The following is a 16430-nucleotide window of genomic DNA, read 5'->3' on the forward strand; positions in this document are numbered from 1 at the left end:
ACATGAAAATGAAGGAATAGAGTTTTCCAAATTATATTAAGTACTCTTAAGATGGAGAGTGATGTGGCCTGAAGTGCTCTTGCTGGATTTGTAAAGGCAGAAGGGCACAGATTTTGAAAGAACCAAATGAACCTTGGGGATCAGTATGTAGTAAAGATTTTGTGAGTTCTGTTCTTTGGTGTCTGAAGCTGTTTTCTCTTTGCTCCAGTATCTATTCTTGTAGCCTTCAGCTCTGGGAGTGCTAAGGGAGTGCAATGATTACTTGCTGGCCAGGATCTGGGAGACCAGAGTTCAAGTCCCCATGCTGCCACGGGAGCTTGTTGAGTGACCTTGTGCTAGTCACTCTCTCCCAGCCTAACCAACCTGGCTGATAGATTTGAGTAGGGCTGTAGCCAGGATTTTAAAAGTCAGGGGGCACCCTTTCCCATCTGCTGTGGGGCTTGCTGCTTCTCAGAAGCTTTCTGGGGTAGGGGCAAAAGCTGGAGGCTCTGAATGCGGCCAAGTCGAGGCAGCCAGCTCTAAAACTTTGGAGTCAAGAAGGGATTGCAGCATGCGTGGGCGTTATCATGGGGTTTCCTTCCACAGACCTCTCCCCCACCCTGGCACTTTGCAGCCAACAGCTCCATCCATCCCACCTCTCCGCCTGCTGCTTTTGCTGCTGCAGTGCCCCGTGCCCTGCGTCTGGCCGCAACTAATGATGCTTCATTAGCTCAGCTGTGGCAAAAAGAAAAAAAAGCAGGGTGTACCCCAGAGGGCTCCCTGGGAGTCAGGGGCCCTGCCTGGAAGTCAGTGGGCAATGCCTCCACAGCCCCACCCCCCATGGCTACAGGCCTGGATTCGGGTGAGTAGCTGTGTTGGCCTAAAGCAGCAGAGCAAAGTTTGAGTCCAGTGCAACTGACATTTGTTCTCCTCCATTTTATCCTCACAACAACCCTGTGAGGTAGGTTGGGCTGAGAGAGTATGAGTGGCCCAACGTCACCCAGCAAGTTTCCACGGCAGAGCACAAATTCGAACCTGGGTCTCCCAGATCCCAGTCTGATGTGCTAACTGCTACACCACGCAGGCACTTGTGAGCAGAGTTTCAAAACGGGAAGCAGTGATCGGCTCAGTCCCAAATTCGTGCATGAGATGGAGATGTTCAGTGCTCAACCAAGTGAGGCCTGAGGCCCACCCCGATGGCAGTGGTCAGTGTCCCATTCAGATGTGCCAAAGATGTATTCTTGCAGTGAAGTGACCTTGAGCACATCAGTCTTGCAACATCATTCCTCCCCCTATTTATGCTTCCACTGATCCAAGGAAAGGAGGGAAGCTGCCAGCGGCAAGCCCTCAAAACCACACGGTCCCTCCTTCCCAGGCCCCATGAGATTGTTTTAATGCCACGAAATTTTAACTTTAAAAAAAAGTTTCTTGATGTACTTACTTCCTTTATTTATTTTTGGATCAAAGCCTTGAGTTTTTTTTTTATTTTGCTGTCAAATTGACATTTGCCAAGTTTTTCATCCACCACAGGGGTTGGAAATGTGCTTTTTAAACATGAAAGGGATTCTTCTCACAGCTTTATCGCATGCCTTTTTGTTTGATTTTACGCTTTGAAAGGATCTACAGTCTGGGGAAGCCTGCAATAAAATCGCAAGACTTGGCAACTACCTTCCTCAAAATAGCTTTCTTGTGTTCTGTTATGTAAAATATCTCTTGCAGGATTCTGGGTGCCAAGCGCTTTATGCTTTTTAAAAATGCCTTGCACAAGGGACTGTAGCTTTGTCAGAATCACTGCATCAACCTCCCCCCCCCCAAAAAAAATAATTATTTGAAATATTTATACTCCATTTTTTGGCCTGCATCCTCAAGGCAGCTTACAATAGTACCTAAAAAAAAAAAGCTACACAGCATAGAAACAATAAAATGCACTAATCCCAATGACAGCAGCAAGATATCTAAATCTACCTGTGAGGTGGGTGAGGCTGAGAGAGAGGGACTAGCACAAGGTCACTCAACAAGCTCCTGTGGCAGTTTAGGGACTTGGAACTTTGCTCTCCCAGATCCTACTCCAGAGCGGCCAAACTTGCTTAATGCAAGAGCCACACAGAATAAACATCAGATGTTTGAGAGCTATGAGACAGGAAGGAAGGGAGGGAAATAGATGGAGAGGAGAGAGGTGGAAAGAAAGCAGCTTTAGCTTTACATGCATTCTCCAAGCATTGGTGCCATATAGCCTTTGTTTAAAAATCTCCAAGGAAGCACTGGAGAAATGCCTTCTCCAAGCCAACTGATGGGGCAGTGGGGGAGGATGTATGAGAGTAAATGCTGTTATCAATGGTGTTCCTGCCTGGCTCATTGGAGCCTGAAGGATTGAGCTTGGGGACTTAGGAACACTGGGCAGTAGGATCCAAATCCAAACTGCCCTGCTCCAATCACAGGCCCCCTGCTGGTTTGAACAACCCAATAACGTGCTAGCGTGGAAACCCAGTGTTGTATATAGTTGGCCAGTTTGGTGTAGTGGACTCTTATCTGGGAGAGCGGGGTTTGATTCTCCACTCCTCCACTTGCACCTGCTAGCATGGCCTTGGGTCAGCCATAGCTCTGGCAGAGGTTGTCCTTGAAAGGGCAGCTGCTGTGAGAGCCCTCTCCAGCCCCACCCACCTCACAGGGTGTCTGTTGTGGGGGAGGAAGGTAAAGGAGATTGTGAGCCGCTCTGAGACTCTTCGGAATGGAGGGTGGGATATAAATCCAATATCTTCTTCTTCTTGGCCCAGCAGGCCTCGTTCTTCAGTCTTGTTAGTGCAGCCACCTTCCATACTGTACTCAATAAGAGCTTGTTATCACTACCACCTCACCTCTTCAATGCCTAAGAACCCACTATATGATTGAATGATAGATAGATAGATAGATAGATAGATAGATAGATAGATAGATAGATAGATAGATAGATAGATAGATAGATAGATAGATAGATAGATAGATAGATGATAGGAGGATGATGGAAGATGGAAAGATAGATACTGGAGCACAACTCTGTTGAGTCAGACACCACAAAGAGTTGATGCTACTGTAGCAATCTACACTGCCCGTAGAAAACAGCTGCAGACACCAAAGAACAGAACTCACCAAATCTTTACTACTTGATAAGCAAGAGACATGCCAAGCCCACTCAGACTGTTCTGAGCCTGGGCTTTGGGATGTTAAGCATCTTGCCTGTACTTAAAGAACTTTTCTGCTGAGTGGTTTATTTTCAGTGTGATTTAAAGTGCTGGTTCTGACCTACACAGCCTAGGACCAGAACTGAAGGAACATCTTGTGCCTGACTGATAAGATCTTGGTCAGAGTCTCTGCTCTGGGGTTTTACCCTGGGTGCCCAATTTCTTAGGTTAGGCAGGTGACGATCCAGCCACAGCCTATTCTATAGTGGCTCCCTGCCTATGGATCTCTCCTCCCTTCAATTGTCTGCCTGGCAGGCATTTAAAAATTGTTTTTCCTGGTATGCCCAAAACTGTTCACTTCCTTGGGCTTTCACTGGACTTCTGTGTTATATGATGTGATCATGGAAGAAGTTCGGAGCAGAATCAATGGGTTGAAATTAAAAGTTTCCAGATAAACATTAGGAAGAACTTCCTAACAGTTACAATGGTCCCTCAGTGGAACAGGCTTCCTTGGAGGGTGGTGGGCTCTCCATCCTTGGAGATTTTTAAACAGAGGCTAGATGACCATCTGACAGCAATGCTGATTCTGTGAACTTAGGCAGATCATGAGAGGGAGGGCAGGAAGGGTTGCATCAGTGCTTATTTCTCATGGTCCTTTCTTACATGCCCAGGGGAATGCCAATGACCACTTCAGGGTCAGGAAGCAATTTTTCACCATGCCGATTTGGCCAGGGATTCTAAGAACATAAGAAAAGCCATGTTGGATCAGGCCAATGGCCCATCCAGTCCAACACTCTGTCACACAATGGCCAACCCCCCCCCCCCCCAAGTGCCATCAGGATGTTCACAAGTGGGGCTAGAAGCCCTTCCACTTTGCCCCCCTCCAAAGCACCAAGAATACAGAACATCACTGCCCCAGACAGTTCCTGGAGATTTTCTGCCATCTTCTGGGCATGGAGCAAGGGTCACTAGGTGTGTGTAGGGGGGGGGAGGAAGGTATTTGTGAATTTCCTGCATGTGCAGGTGGTTGGGCTAGAGGTCCCTTCCAATTCTATACTATGAACCCCCAGGTTTTTTTATGTATACAACTCCCTTAATGAGATTAAGGTGCGATCCTGTTCCTATGAAGCAGTGCTGTATTCAGTGGTGGAGTACCCTGTTTGCGTGCAGCAGGTTCAGTCCCCAACATCTCCAGTGAAAAGGATCAAGCAGTAGGTGGACCTCCTGATGGCACTTGGTTTTTTTGCCACTGTGTGACACAGTGTGTTGGACTGGATTGGCCTGATCCAATATGGCGTCTCTTATGTTCTTATGTTTAGGTGATATGGGAGACCTCTCTGTGTGCGACCCTGGAGATCTGTTCCCAGTCAGAGTAGAAGATCCTGACTTTGAGAGACCTCTGGTCTGGCTCAGCAGAAGGCAGGTCTCCATTTATCAAGATGCCAGTGGCCGGAAACTTTTGTTTGGTGGCCTCATGTGACCAGCACACTGAAGCTGGTTGCACCATCTCTAGATTGAAGTGGAGAAAGAGGGAAAAAGCTAGCCAGAGGTGGAGGGTTGAAGGCTACAGTGGCTTCATCTGTAGGTAACCTGATAAGTGAGGGACACTCCAAGCCCACTCAGAGACTGTTCTAAGCCTAGGCTTTGGCATCTTCCGCACTTCCTTCAGGGCTGGCCCTAGACCAGGGATGTCAAACGCATTTGCTATGAGGGCCGGATCTTGACCTTGTTGGGCCAGACCATATTTGTCATAAATTGTAATGCCAGGTCAGGGAGATTATAAACTATAAAGAATACAGACAAACACACACACTCAGCCTAATCCACTTCATTGGCTTGCTGAGCCTCAGCCAACAGAAGGAAGAGACGCTTGGCTCAGTAGCTCTGCTGTGCAACTGAGAGAGCCTGGCAAAGCTGGTTCACCTTCCCCCACAAGGGAGGAGCTTTGCTCTGTTGCTCCTGTGCGATTGAGCAAGCCTGGCAAAGCAAATTATGATGCAGAAAGAAGCAAGAGAGGGAGAAGGAAGCAGATGACAGTGAGTTACTCATGGGCCCGATAGAAGCCCTCTGGGGGCCTGAGTTGGCCTGGGGCCACACGTTTGACACCCCTGCCCTACAGTGACTGTCACATTGGGGGTGCCCAATTTGACACCCCCAGAAGTCTGGCACCCTAAGCAATTGTCTAGTTCGCCTGGCCTTTTTTATTTGCATGGCAAAAAAGAAAGAGTTCACTCCATTTCTTGGATGAAGAGAACACTGCTCTCACTTGTCCACATCTTAAAAGTCTCAACCCAGGTCCCCAGCTCAGTTGACACTGACTTGCCTTGTCTGCTTCCTGCCGGGGAGAAGAGAAACAATAAATGAAGGGATCCCAGGAAGCCCCATAAGCAGGAGGGTGATGTCCTTCACTGGCAGCCCAGCTACTTCTCTGGGCTGAGCTTCCAGCATCACCTTGGGTAGCTGCTTCTCTTTGCAGGGAGCCTGGCTCATGCCGTAGGACATGGGGGAAACGTGCTAATGCCTTGCAGCAGAAATGGGAACGTCTTGGTCTGTTTCCCTCCACAGGATTTATTGCAAGCCGCCAGCCCCGCTGATGCAGTGACCGGATACGCTGACCTGAGAAGCATTTTCACTTTTCAGACTTCAAGCACGTTAACTTTGCTTTCAGGTGACCCTGGAAGCTCCTTCGCCTCATCGCTCAGGACTTGGCCACTGCAACAAACAGGCATGGGTGCCAGGCTGCTATGGGTCCCTGCTATGGGTCCCTCCTCTACTATCTCCTGAGCTCACCAATGTTCTTTTCTGTGTTTCTTTTGTATTTGGTCATCCTAAAGACAGGAGAAAGAAAAACAGAGCTTAAATACTTAAAAGAAGTCTGCGGTGCAAGACAAATCCTGGTTTCAGATGACAAGAATGGACATTTTCAGGGGTAATTTTGTAGAAAATTAGGTGGTAGAGCTCATTAGCACAACTTATTAGCATATGCTACTTCCCCCCTGCCAAAAGCAACCGGATGCAAGAAAGGAGAGCCCTGGGTGAGTGAGGCCTACTTGGGCTGGCTAGAGATCCAGCCAGCCCAAGCAGGCCTCGCTCGCCTGGGGCTCTCCTGGGTCACCCTCCCAGTCAAAAGGCCAGCAAGCCACCTGCTGCCCAAAATCACATAAGAAGTGGAGAAAGGGTGGCACGGGCTTCTCCAGGGGTTAATGAGGGCTGCTGGGGGCATGGCAAAGCTCCTGGTGGCTGGCTGGCTGCCCTCTCTCCTAATCCAGGGATTGTTATGCAGCTGCACCTACTATTCAATGGACAAGGTAGGTGGGGAGGAAGAAGGGAAACCATCAGAAAGGTTCAAGAGCTGTACTCCTGTGAGCTCCTGCTGAATCTGAGGCCTGGACATTTTAGAGCTAAGCCACAGGGATTCCTGGCTCAAATTAACACTATTCCTACAGGGCAGGTTCATAAGACATTGGATGGTGAGGAACAGTGTCTTTCACTGCCTGCATGGGAACCATCTACAATCCAACTCAGTTTTGTGAAGGCATAAAAGTGGAAACTGCAGCACACAAAATCGAGCTCCAAAGATTTCAGCAACAATGCTTCCCCACACTTATTCTGCAAAGGTTTGTGGCTTTTCCAAAAGTCAACATCTCTGCATTTTAAATACTAGTTTCAATAGCGTGCTTGTGTCTGTGGAGATCCTGTCCCTGGCCTTCCCACATGAACAAGTGTTCATCCAAAAGCAAAACCCAAAAACATAATCTATGTAATGATAACTTTCATTAGAACCAACCCAATGACACATAACAATGCACGAGCTTCCGGATTCCTCAGAAGCAGGGCTTTTTTTGAGCAGGAATGTACAGGAACACAGTTCCAACTGGCTTGGCATCAGGGGGTGTGGCCTAATATGCAAATTAGTTCCTGCTGGGCCTTTTCTACCAAAAAAAAAAGCGCTGCCCGGAAGTCTTCTTCAGGCCACATGGTACAAAATGAAAAAAAAAGAGGAGAAAAAGCAGATTTTAAAGAGATTTTTGAGAGCATATATCAAGATTGGCTCATGTCAGGGTATGGTGAATATTCTGGCAGGCAACAAAAGTGTGTCAAGTGGCTACAGGCCAGGAGCCATAAAAACAAGAGGCAATAGAGCAATTAAATTCCATAGCAACAATTCCATGCAAAGTTTTAATTCTTCCCCCTTATCCGATGAACATCAGTCTGTTTTCTGAAGATAGCAGACACAACATGCCTTTTGCACTGGGTTATGGATGCTGCAAACACCCCTGGCTTAACGGGTTGGGAATCTTTTTGTTTCCAGATTTGCTGCTTTGGGGAAATCTGCACATATGGTTGCACACCAAGTCGAAACTAACAGTGTGATCTGCTGCATCATGTTATGAATCCACTGCTGTTTGCCAGCACATTACAGAAAAACATGCTCCACAGTGGAAGTTAGCACTCTTTGTGGTGCCAAAACAGTTGCTGGGTTATGCTGCATCACATTTATTTATTTAGTACTTAAAAAAAAAAAAGCTTGGTCTCCTCCTAGCAACTTCAGGGTGACATACACCAGCCTCTGTCCTCCACCATTTTATCCTCACAACAACCCTGTGAAGTAGGCGAGACTGAGAGATGATTGGCCCCAGGTCTCCCAGTGAGTTTCTTGGTGAGTCGGGATCTGAAGCTGGGACTTCCAGGTCCTCGTCTAACACTGCAGCCTGGGGATCTCCAAAATGGCATCTGTGGGCACTGTGGGACTCACTAACACCTTTCCTAGCACCCACCAAGTGTTTTTAGAAAGCAGATGGGGCCAGGTCAGGCAATTGCCCAGCAGGGCTTCTGAATGGCAACTGGAGATTTGACTGGATGGGCAGGTTAAAAAAATGTTTCAGTGGCAGCTGCTGCCATGGTGCTGGTTTTATTCTTTTTCATTCATCTTTCCCAGTCTTTTAAACCACTCCCTTTCCCTGCTGCACTTGGACTTGCTCTTTGCACGTGGCTCTGCCTTCTGTAGCAGCCATTTGGGGATTGGCTCCACATCTTGTGGCAGCCATTTTGTGGTTGTGCTCAACACCCTGTGCCAGAATTTCAAAGATGTCCATGAGCTCAGAAAGGTTGAGGATCTCTGCTCTAGTGGGGTTGCCAGGTCCCCTCTTTGCACCAGTGGGGGGATTTTTTTTGGGGGGGGGGGGTTCTGGGATGTCCCCAATGCAATCATGTCGCCTGGAAGTGACATCATCACTTTAGGGACATTGCACAGTGACACTCTGGCTTTTGGGCAAAACTTTATGGTAAAACCGGCTTCAAGCCATAGAGTTTTGTCCTCAAACCAGAGCATCACAGCTCCCTGATATGATGACATCATTGCATCAGGGATGTCCTGCAGTGACATCAATGTTTGGGGGCAGCAGGCAGAAGCCCTGAAAACCAGAGGGAACCCCTGCAAGGACCTGGGCATTGGCAACCCCAATGCCCTGTAGCCATTATGGCACATTGGCTCCAAACAGTTTCTTGCTACGCTAGTTCCTATTTCTTGCTACACTGCACCTCCTTTTCTGTGCTGCACACGTAAGAGCTTTCGGATGACCTTGGCTGTCCATGCAGGAGGCTGCAAGTCGCCCAGGGCAGAAAGAGCACAGCTTGCCTGGGGTTCACCCTCATGAAGGAGCCTCCCTCCTGCCCTCACCCTGGCAGTAGCTCTTGCAGCAGTCCTTAACAGCTCACAAACTGGGCTGGGTACAACAACGCATTGAAGGCAGTTCCACATATTTGGCAGCCTGTTAAGGGCCTTATCTCTGGTGGGAATGCAGGTCGCCAAAAGCCCTGCCGATATCTCAGTCCCCCAGCCTGGTGTTGAGCTTGTGTCTATCTACCGTTCAGTCGAATTCTTCTGCCTGCCTGAAGGCAGCACTGAGCAGATGCAGCGCGATGACAGAGCTCAACGGCTCTCTCCACATTGTGCTTTTCTGGCTTTTGCATTGCACAAATGCTTTCAGTCGGGCCAATGGCCACATGTCACCCAAGGCAGCCTCTCTTCCAAACCAAACTCCCCCACGGCTGCTCTGTGCTGCTGGTGCAGGTTGTGCCTTGTAGGTGAGGCTGAATTTGAACAAAACACAACACAAAAACATGTCTTCTGCTTTGGTGCTATGGTACATAGCCATGAGCACCTCATGGCTCTGGGATGAAAGGCCTCAGGCTGTTGGCTAAGTGTTACTGTTATGCACACTGCCATGGTTTTTGTCATGCAATCCAGTTGGGCGGAATTGATTTATTCATTTCATTTATACCTCCCTTTCTCCCCAACAGAGATCCAAGGTGGATTTTTTATCCTCACAACAACGCTACAAGGTAGGTCAGGTGGAGAGGGTGTGACTGACTTGCGGTCACCCAGCAAGTATCCATTAAATGACAGACTGAGAATTCGAACCTGATCCTAGCTTGACACTCTAACCACTACACCATGCTGGTTTCCCTTGCGTATATGCACTGAAAGACAACAGAGGCATATCAAATGCCTACAGTAGTGTGCTTTTAAAAACAGACCTTCAGAGGCTTAATTTCTCTCCTTTCTACAAATGCTTCAAAGGTGTTACTGTACACATTACATTGTCTCTGTCACTAAAAAGTCCTTACAGAGGTATTTGTAGGCATATAATTGGAACCTAAGCAGAGTTACACCTTTCTAAGTTGGAAGTCAGCTCCAAAGGGTGTAACACTCCTTAGGATGGCTCTGGTATTTTGCAAGTACAAAACAGTGCATATAAATCCCCTAAACCAGGAGCGTCAAACATGTGGCCCGAGGGCTGTATTGGGCCCCTGGAGGGCTCCTATCAGGCCCATGAGTAACTCACTGCTTTTCCAGGCTTGCTCAACTGCACACGAGTTACAGAGCAAAGTCTCTAGTTTCTCCATTGGCTGACTAGCACATGAAGCAATTTATGTAGAAAACCTTGCAATGCCCAGCCATTTCATGTTTTCCCCCAGGGTCTTAGGCTCAAAGCATTGGCCATGAGATTCTGTAATGAATGTCAATAAATCAAAAGTAGGTTTGCAGTTTACAGACATACACCTGAAGAACACCTGAACAGCATACTCAGGATTGCTAGAAGACAACATTGGATTTATATTCCGCCCTCCACTCAAGAGTCTCAGAGCGGCTCACAATCTCCTTTATCTCCCTCTCCCACAACAGACACCCTGTGAGGTGGGTGGGGCTGAGAGGACTCTCACAGCAGCTGCCCTTTCAAGGACAACCTCTGCCAGAGCTATGGCTGACCCAAGGCCATGCCAGCAGGTGCAAGTGGAGGAGTGGGGAATCAAACCCAGTTCTCCCAGATAAGAGTCTGTGCATTTAACCACTACACCAAACTGGCTAAAGCACAGACATTGTCTCCAGATTTTGATGCAATAATTCAGAACAAGAGGTGTCAGTTATCAGAAACTGTTAAACCAACAAAATATTGCAAGAGTGCTACTTTTGTGTTTGTCTGTGTCCTTTCTTAAGTTTATCTCTCTGCTGCTTGGCATTACATTTTATGACATGCATGGCCCTGCTTGACAAGGTCTCATTTATATCCAGGGGTAGCTTTGTAGAAAAATAGGTGTCAGAGCTCATTAGCATAACTCATTAGCATATGAGCCCCCCCAGCCAAAAGCAACCCGATGCAAGAAAGGAGAACCCGGGGTGAGCAAGGGCTGCTTGATCTATGTAGAGATCCAGCCAGCCCAAGCAGGCCTCACTCACCTAGGGCTCTCCTGCCCCCCCCCCCCGTCAAAAGGCCAGCAAGCTACCTGCTGCCCAGAATCACATAAGAAGTGGAGAAAGGGGCTTCTCCAGGGGTTAATGAGGGCTGCTGGGGGCATGGCAGAGCTCCTGGTGGCTGCCTGCTCTCCTAATCCAGGGATTGTTATGCAGCTGCACCTACTATTCAATGGACAAGGTAGGTGGGGAGGAAGAGGGGGAACCCTCAGAAAGGTTCAGGAGCTGTGCTCCTGTGAGGCCTGTTTATGTCAGATTTGGCCATCATAACAAATGAGTTTGACTCCACTACCCTAAACAAATAATCAAGGAGCTATGCATTTACTAGTTAACATAATAGAAGCCATGTTGGATCAGGCCAATGGCCCATCCAGTCCAACACTCTGTGTCACACAGTGGCCCAAAAAAAAATTATATATATATATATACACACGCACACACTGCGGCTAATAGCCACAGGATAAATTCTGCACACAGCTTCTTCCTACTCTCCCCTGTTGTGTCAATCCGTGTTTAATTTCTAGGAAGAGAGTTCAGATCCTGCCAAAGTGATGTGGGAAGTTCCTCCCAAGCCGAGAGAGAGCAGTCTAGCCTCAAGTCTCAGCTGCGGCTTCAGGCATTTAAATTCCAGCTCTGTTGTTGACCCAGCGGCAATCCCCCAGCACGGTACTTGCCATGTGTTGAAAGGAAACCCTTGATCTGTCGCAGGCCCCTTGGGAGAGGATGAATGAGCTTTGTGAGACAGGCGGTTTGTCTCCTTCTCTTGGAGATGCACAAGGCTGAGTCATGCTAGCGGAGTCGCAAGAGGGATGTATTCCCCTCTCCTGCAAGCCTGCCCTTGGGATTCCTTCTCACTGGGGACACACCAGAGTACAAGTGTCACAGTGGGGGAGAGAGGGGGACAGAGAGAGCCATTCAGTCCAGAACGGCTGGCAGCTTTTGAAACTCACACGGCTTGATTTGTGTCCCTGCCTCTTCTGCTAATACGCCCGTGCTTTAGCTGTATGCTAGGCATGCTCTATCACACCCAATTACACACACCAGTTCACATTACCTTCGCACTGTAGTGTAAATTGCTGATATCATTTTTGGCAGCTAACAAATTTGCATCTGCTTTCAGCAGCTCGGCTCTGCCGCTGCTCTGTTAATGGGGCTGATCTGCCAGCGGTGGATTACGTTTCACTTCCACTCGATCCAAAAGGGCCGAAATGATGCAGGAGCCAGAGGGAAATTGTACGACGTCTCAGTAGCACTGCTAGTACAGGGCACTTTAATAATATAATAAATGACTTCATAGCTAGGCCCAGCCCTAGATTGTCTGGCATCCTAGGCAAGGCTAGCTCCTGGCACACACATCCACTCTCCCCCCACGCTGATAACGTCACCGAGTCACAAGGCGAGTGTCCAGTTCGGCACCCCCAGAAGGCCAGCGCCCTACGCAATCGCCTAGTTTGCCTAGTGGCAGGGTCAGCCCTGTTCATAGCATTCAGCAGTTAAAATGGTTGGGGTAAATCTGTGTTTTTATTAGCGTTGCCAGCTCTGGGTTGGGCAATACCTGAAGGTTTTGGAGGTGGAGCTTGAGAAAGGTGGGGTTTGGGGAGGGGACAGATCTCAGCAGGGTACAATGCCACAAAGGTGACCATCCCCCAAGCAACCATTTTCTCCAGGGGAACTTGTCTCTATTGCCTGGCAAACAACTGTAATAGTGGGAGATCCCCAGGTCCCACTTGGAGGCTGGCAACTATAGATTCTTCCAAGAAACACAAGTTCGCCCTTCCTCTATTCTGTCATCATAGCAACCCTGGGAAGCAGGTTGAGCTGAGACCTGTGTGGTTGGTAGGGTTGCCAAGTCCCTCTGCCGCCAGAAGTGACATCATTGCTGCCGGGGACATGACGCTAGCGATGCTCTAGAACAGGGGTGGCCAATGGTAGCTCTCGAGATGTTTTTTGCCTACAACTCCCATCAGCCCCAGCCATTGGCCACGATGTCACTTCTGGGTGATGTCATGGTGCTGGGGATGGCACATGCCAATGGAGCTCTTCGGGGGCAGGGATCCCGCCCCCCCAGTGGCCTGCTCCCTGCCAGTGGGTTGGGGCCCTCCAGGGTGGGGGATCCCCTGCCCCCAGTGGGAGCTTGGCAGCTGTAGTGGTTGGCCCAAGGTAATGGTTTAGTGGGGATCCTACTTTGGGTCCCCCAAATCCCCCACTCCTATTTCCTTGCTTTGTTTATAACCTGCCTCTTTCCCCAGGGACCCAAAGCAACTCACATCTTTTTCCTCTCCTCCATTTTATCTTTACATCAACTGCTGGGAGGTAGGTTAGGCTGAGAGTGTGTGACTGAACCAAGGTCACCCAAGTAGACCATGGTAGAGTCAGGATTCAAACCTGTAGATCCTGGTCCATCACTGAAACCAGTAGTATACATTAGAAGAAGAAGATGATATTGGATTTATATCCCGCCCTCCACTCCGAAGAGTCTCAGAGTGGCTCACAATCACCTTTACCTTCCTCCCCAACAACAGACACCCTGTAAGGTGGGTGGGGCTGGAGAGGGCTCTCACAACAGCTGCCCTTTCAAGGACCTTGAAAGGTGCAAGTGGAGGAGTGGAGAATCAAACCCGGTTCTCCCAGATAAGAGTCCACGCACCAAAGGTCCCCAACATCTTTGAGCCTGTGGTAAGGATGCCAGCCTCCAAGTGGGACCTGGGGACCCCCCAGAATTACAACTCATCTTCTGACTACGGAGATCAGTTCCCCTGAAGGAAATGGATGTTTTGGAGGGTGGGCTCCATGGCAATATACCCCACTCTCTATGAGCTTTCTCAGCCCTACCTACCTTGCAGGGTGTCTGTTGTGGGGAGAGGAAAGGAAGGAGATTGTAAGCTGCTCTGAGACTCTGAGTGAAGGGCGGGGTATAAACCACTCTCTTCCTCTTCACCAGACCACACCTGACCTTGCCACAATAAAACCAGGGGTGGGGGGGGGGGACATATGCATTGTTCCTGGTTGAGTACGGCTAGTGGGGCAAGAGAGAATTGCAGAACTGCCTTGAACAGATTGTGGTATCTTAAAATACTGAGCTGCACATTCTTCAATATCCAACAGGTGGCAATACTGAAAAAGAAATGCTTTTTTTGAGATGCTGTTTCTTTCTGGTAAGATTAACTCCTGTGCAGTAGCTGTAAAATAAGACAGGGATCCAATGGAACCTTAAAGACACTAATTCTAGCATGAACTTTTGTGAGTCAGACTCACTTAATTGGAAGCATGAAGTGGACAACTATTTGAGAGATTAATCTATATTCAAAACAACACAACAGAAAGCTGTGGGAGTTAAGAGGGAAGTTGTTATAAAGAGAGGCACTTCTACAATTCCGTGTTCTATTTTGTTTGATATATCAGATTCAGTGAAAAAAGCATATAAAGCAAATAAATAAAATATAAGTAACTTAAAACAGACCAGTGGCACCTTTAAGACCAACAACGATTTATTCAAGGTATAAGCTTTTGTAGAAATGCACATTTCTTCAGATACTTCTGCACTGTATCTGAAGAAGTGTGCATGCACACGGAAGTTTATAACTTGAATAAAACCTTGTTGGTCTTAAAGGAGCCACTGGACTAAAACTTTGTTCTGCTGCTTCAGACCAACCTAAATCTATAAAATAGGTCTACTGCAGGTGAATCATGCTACGCAGATCTAGTTAGAAAAGTACACAAACCCCCCCAGAACTAATTAAAAGCTGTAAGAGATGGGATATCAAGACAATACATGCACCAACTGATATTACATCCTATAGTTGCCAACCTCAAGGTAGTAGATGGGGGTCCCCCACTATTACAACTGACCTCTAGGCAACAGAGTTCAGTTCACCTGGAGAAAATGACCGCTTTGGAAGGTAGATTTCCATTAGACCACATTAAACCCCACCCCTCTAAGTTCAACCCCAAATCTCCAGGAGTCTCCAATCTGGTACTGGTAACTATATCCCCCCAACCTCCAGTAGTGGCCTGGGGGGACCAGTCAACCCTAGCATTGCACAAGGCAGGGGCCACCACCAAGGAAGCTATGGTCATTCAGATATCAGTAAGATTACATCGCTTATTTTGATGCCTTCTTATATATAGAATTATTATTACTATAAACCACCTTGAACTGTGAGAAAAGGTGGGATATATACCTCCAGGTCTTAAAAACAGCCTGTATCTATGTGCTCTTCCTACCTATCCAGGCTTGTTCCCTCTTGCAACAGGAGACATTTGCTGGGCTTGTTTAGATGGAGAGTATATTTCTGATCCTATTTCCCACCCAAAGTGTGGTGTGCTTATAAATTTACTATTTCTTGTAGAGGCATCTTGTGACTCAAGAAGCTGAGCAGTCAAATCAAATGAGTTTGCTGGTCAAATCTCCCACCCAAGATTTTTTGCAGTAAAGCACCCATGTGAATATTTTGAAGCCACAGGGTTGCCAGTTTTGAGTTGAGAAATTGTTGGAGATTTGGGAGTAGCGGCTGGAAAGGGAGCTCAGTAAGGATTATTTATTTACTGTATGGCAGAGTTACACACAGGAAGTATGCAGTAATCTTATAAAATAGGTAACCAAGTTGATACAATGGATATATGGACCAATTAGGCAATCCCCCTAAATGCTAATATCTAGATTTGCAATCCACATAGTCGCAGCTGGGGAGCTTCATCATATCACGCTGGAAAGCACAACACTTGTATTCCTGTGACAGATGGAAAACAGTTTGGTTGGCTTTTAAACAACAAGTCTGCACAACTGACAAAGCCTGTTCATATTCTATTAGCCATCTTCCGTATGTTATATGGCGAGTCAAACCCTGAGAAGATGATGAATAAGAAATTGGATTTACATGCTGCCCTCCACTCCGAATCTCAGAGCGGCTCACAATCTCCTTTGTCTTCCTCCCCCACAACAAACACCCTGTGAGGTGGGAGGGGCTGAGAGGGCTCTCACAGCAGCTGCCCTTTTTCAAGGACAACTCCTACGAAAGCTATGGCTAACCCAAGGCCATTCCAGCAGGAATAAGTGGAGGAGTGGGGATTCAAATCCGGTTCTCTTAGTCTGAGCACTTAACCAATACACTAAACTGAGGGCCTCTCATTGGTGTTCATCGGGTTTAGGTGGAACTGACTGCATCCATGTTTGCAGCCATTCATTCCTTAGAATGAAATTTTGTGATTGCAGAATTCGTGCAGATCTTATTGCTGGGTGCTGGGATCTTCATTTGGATAGGCCTGCATCAGCCATGTCTTTGTGAATAAGCAACTCTCTGTGATCTTTCTATATTCACGAAAAAGAACATCTTGTCTTTGGAGATGCAGGGGAGTGATGTGGCACAACTTGGATAGCAAATAGGTTGGAGTGAGTTTAATACATCTGCTGATGATTCTCATTGCTGGACTGGACATCAAGTTTGCAAACATGGGGTCTGTTGAGCCATGCTGAAGCATGCACCATATTCTGTGGTACTATACACTAACCCCAAAGCTGAGCATCTAAGTGCATTTCT

This window comes from Heteronotia binoei, chromosome 14 (genome assembly GCF_032191835.1).
Source record: "Heteronotia binoei isolate CCM8104 ecotype False Entrance Well chromosome 14, APGP_CSIRO_Hbin_v1, whole genome shotgun sequence".
Classification (NCBI taxonomy): Eukaryota; Metazoa; Chordata; class Lepidosauria; order Squamata; family Gekkonidae; genus Heteronotia; species Heteronotia binoei.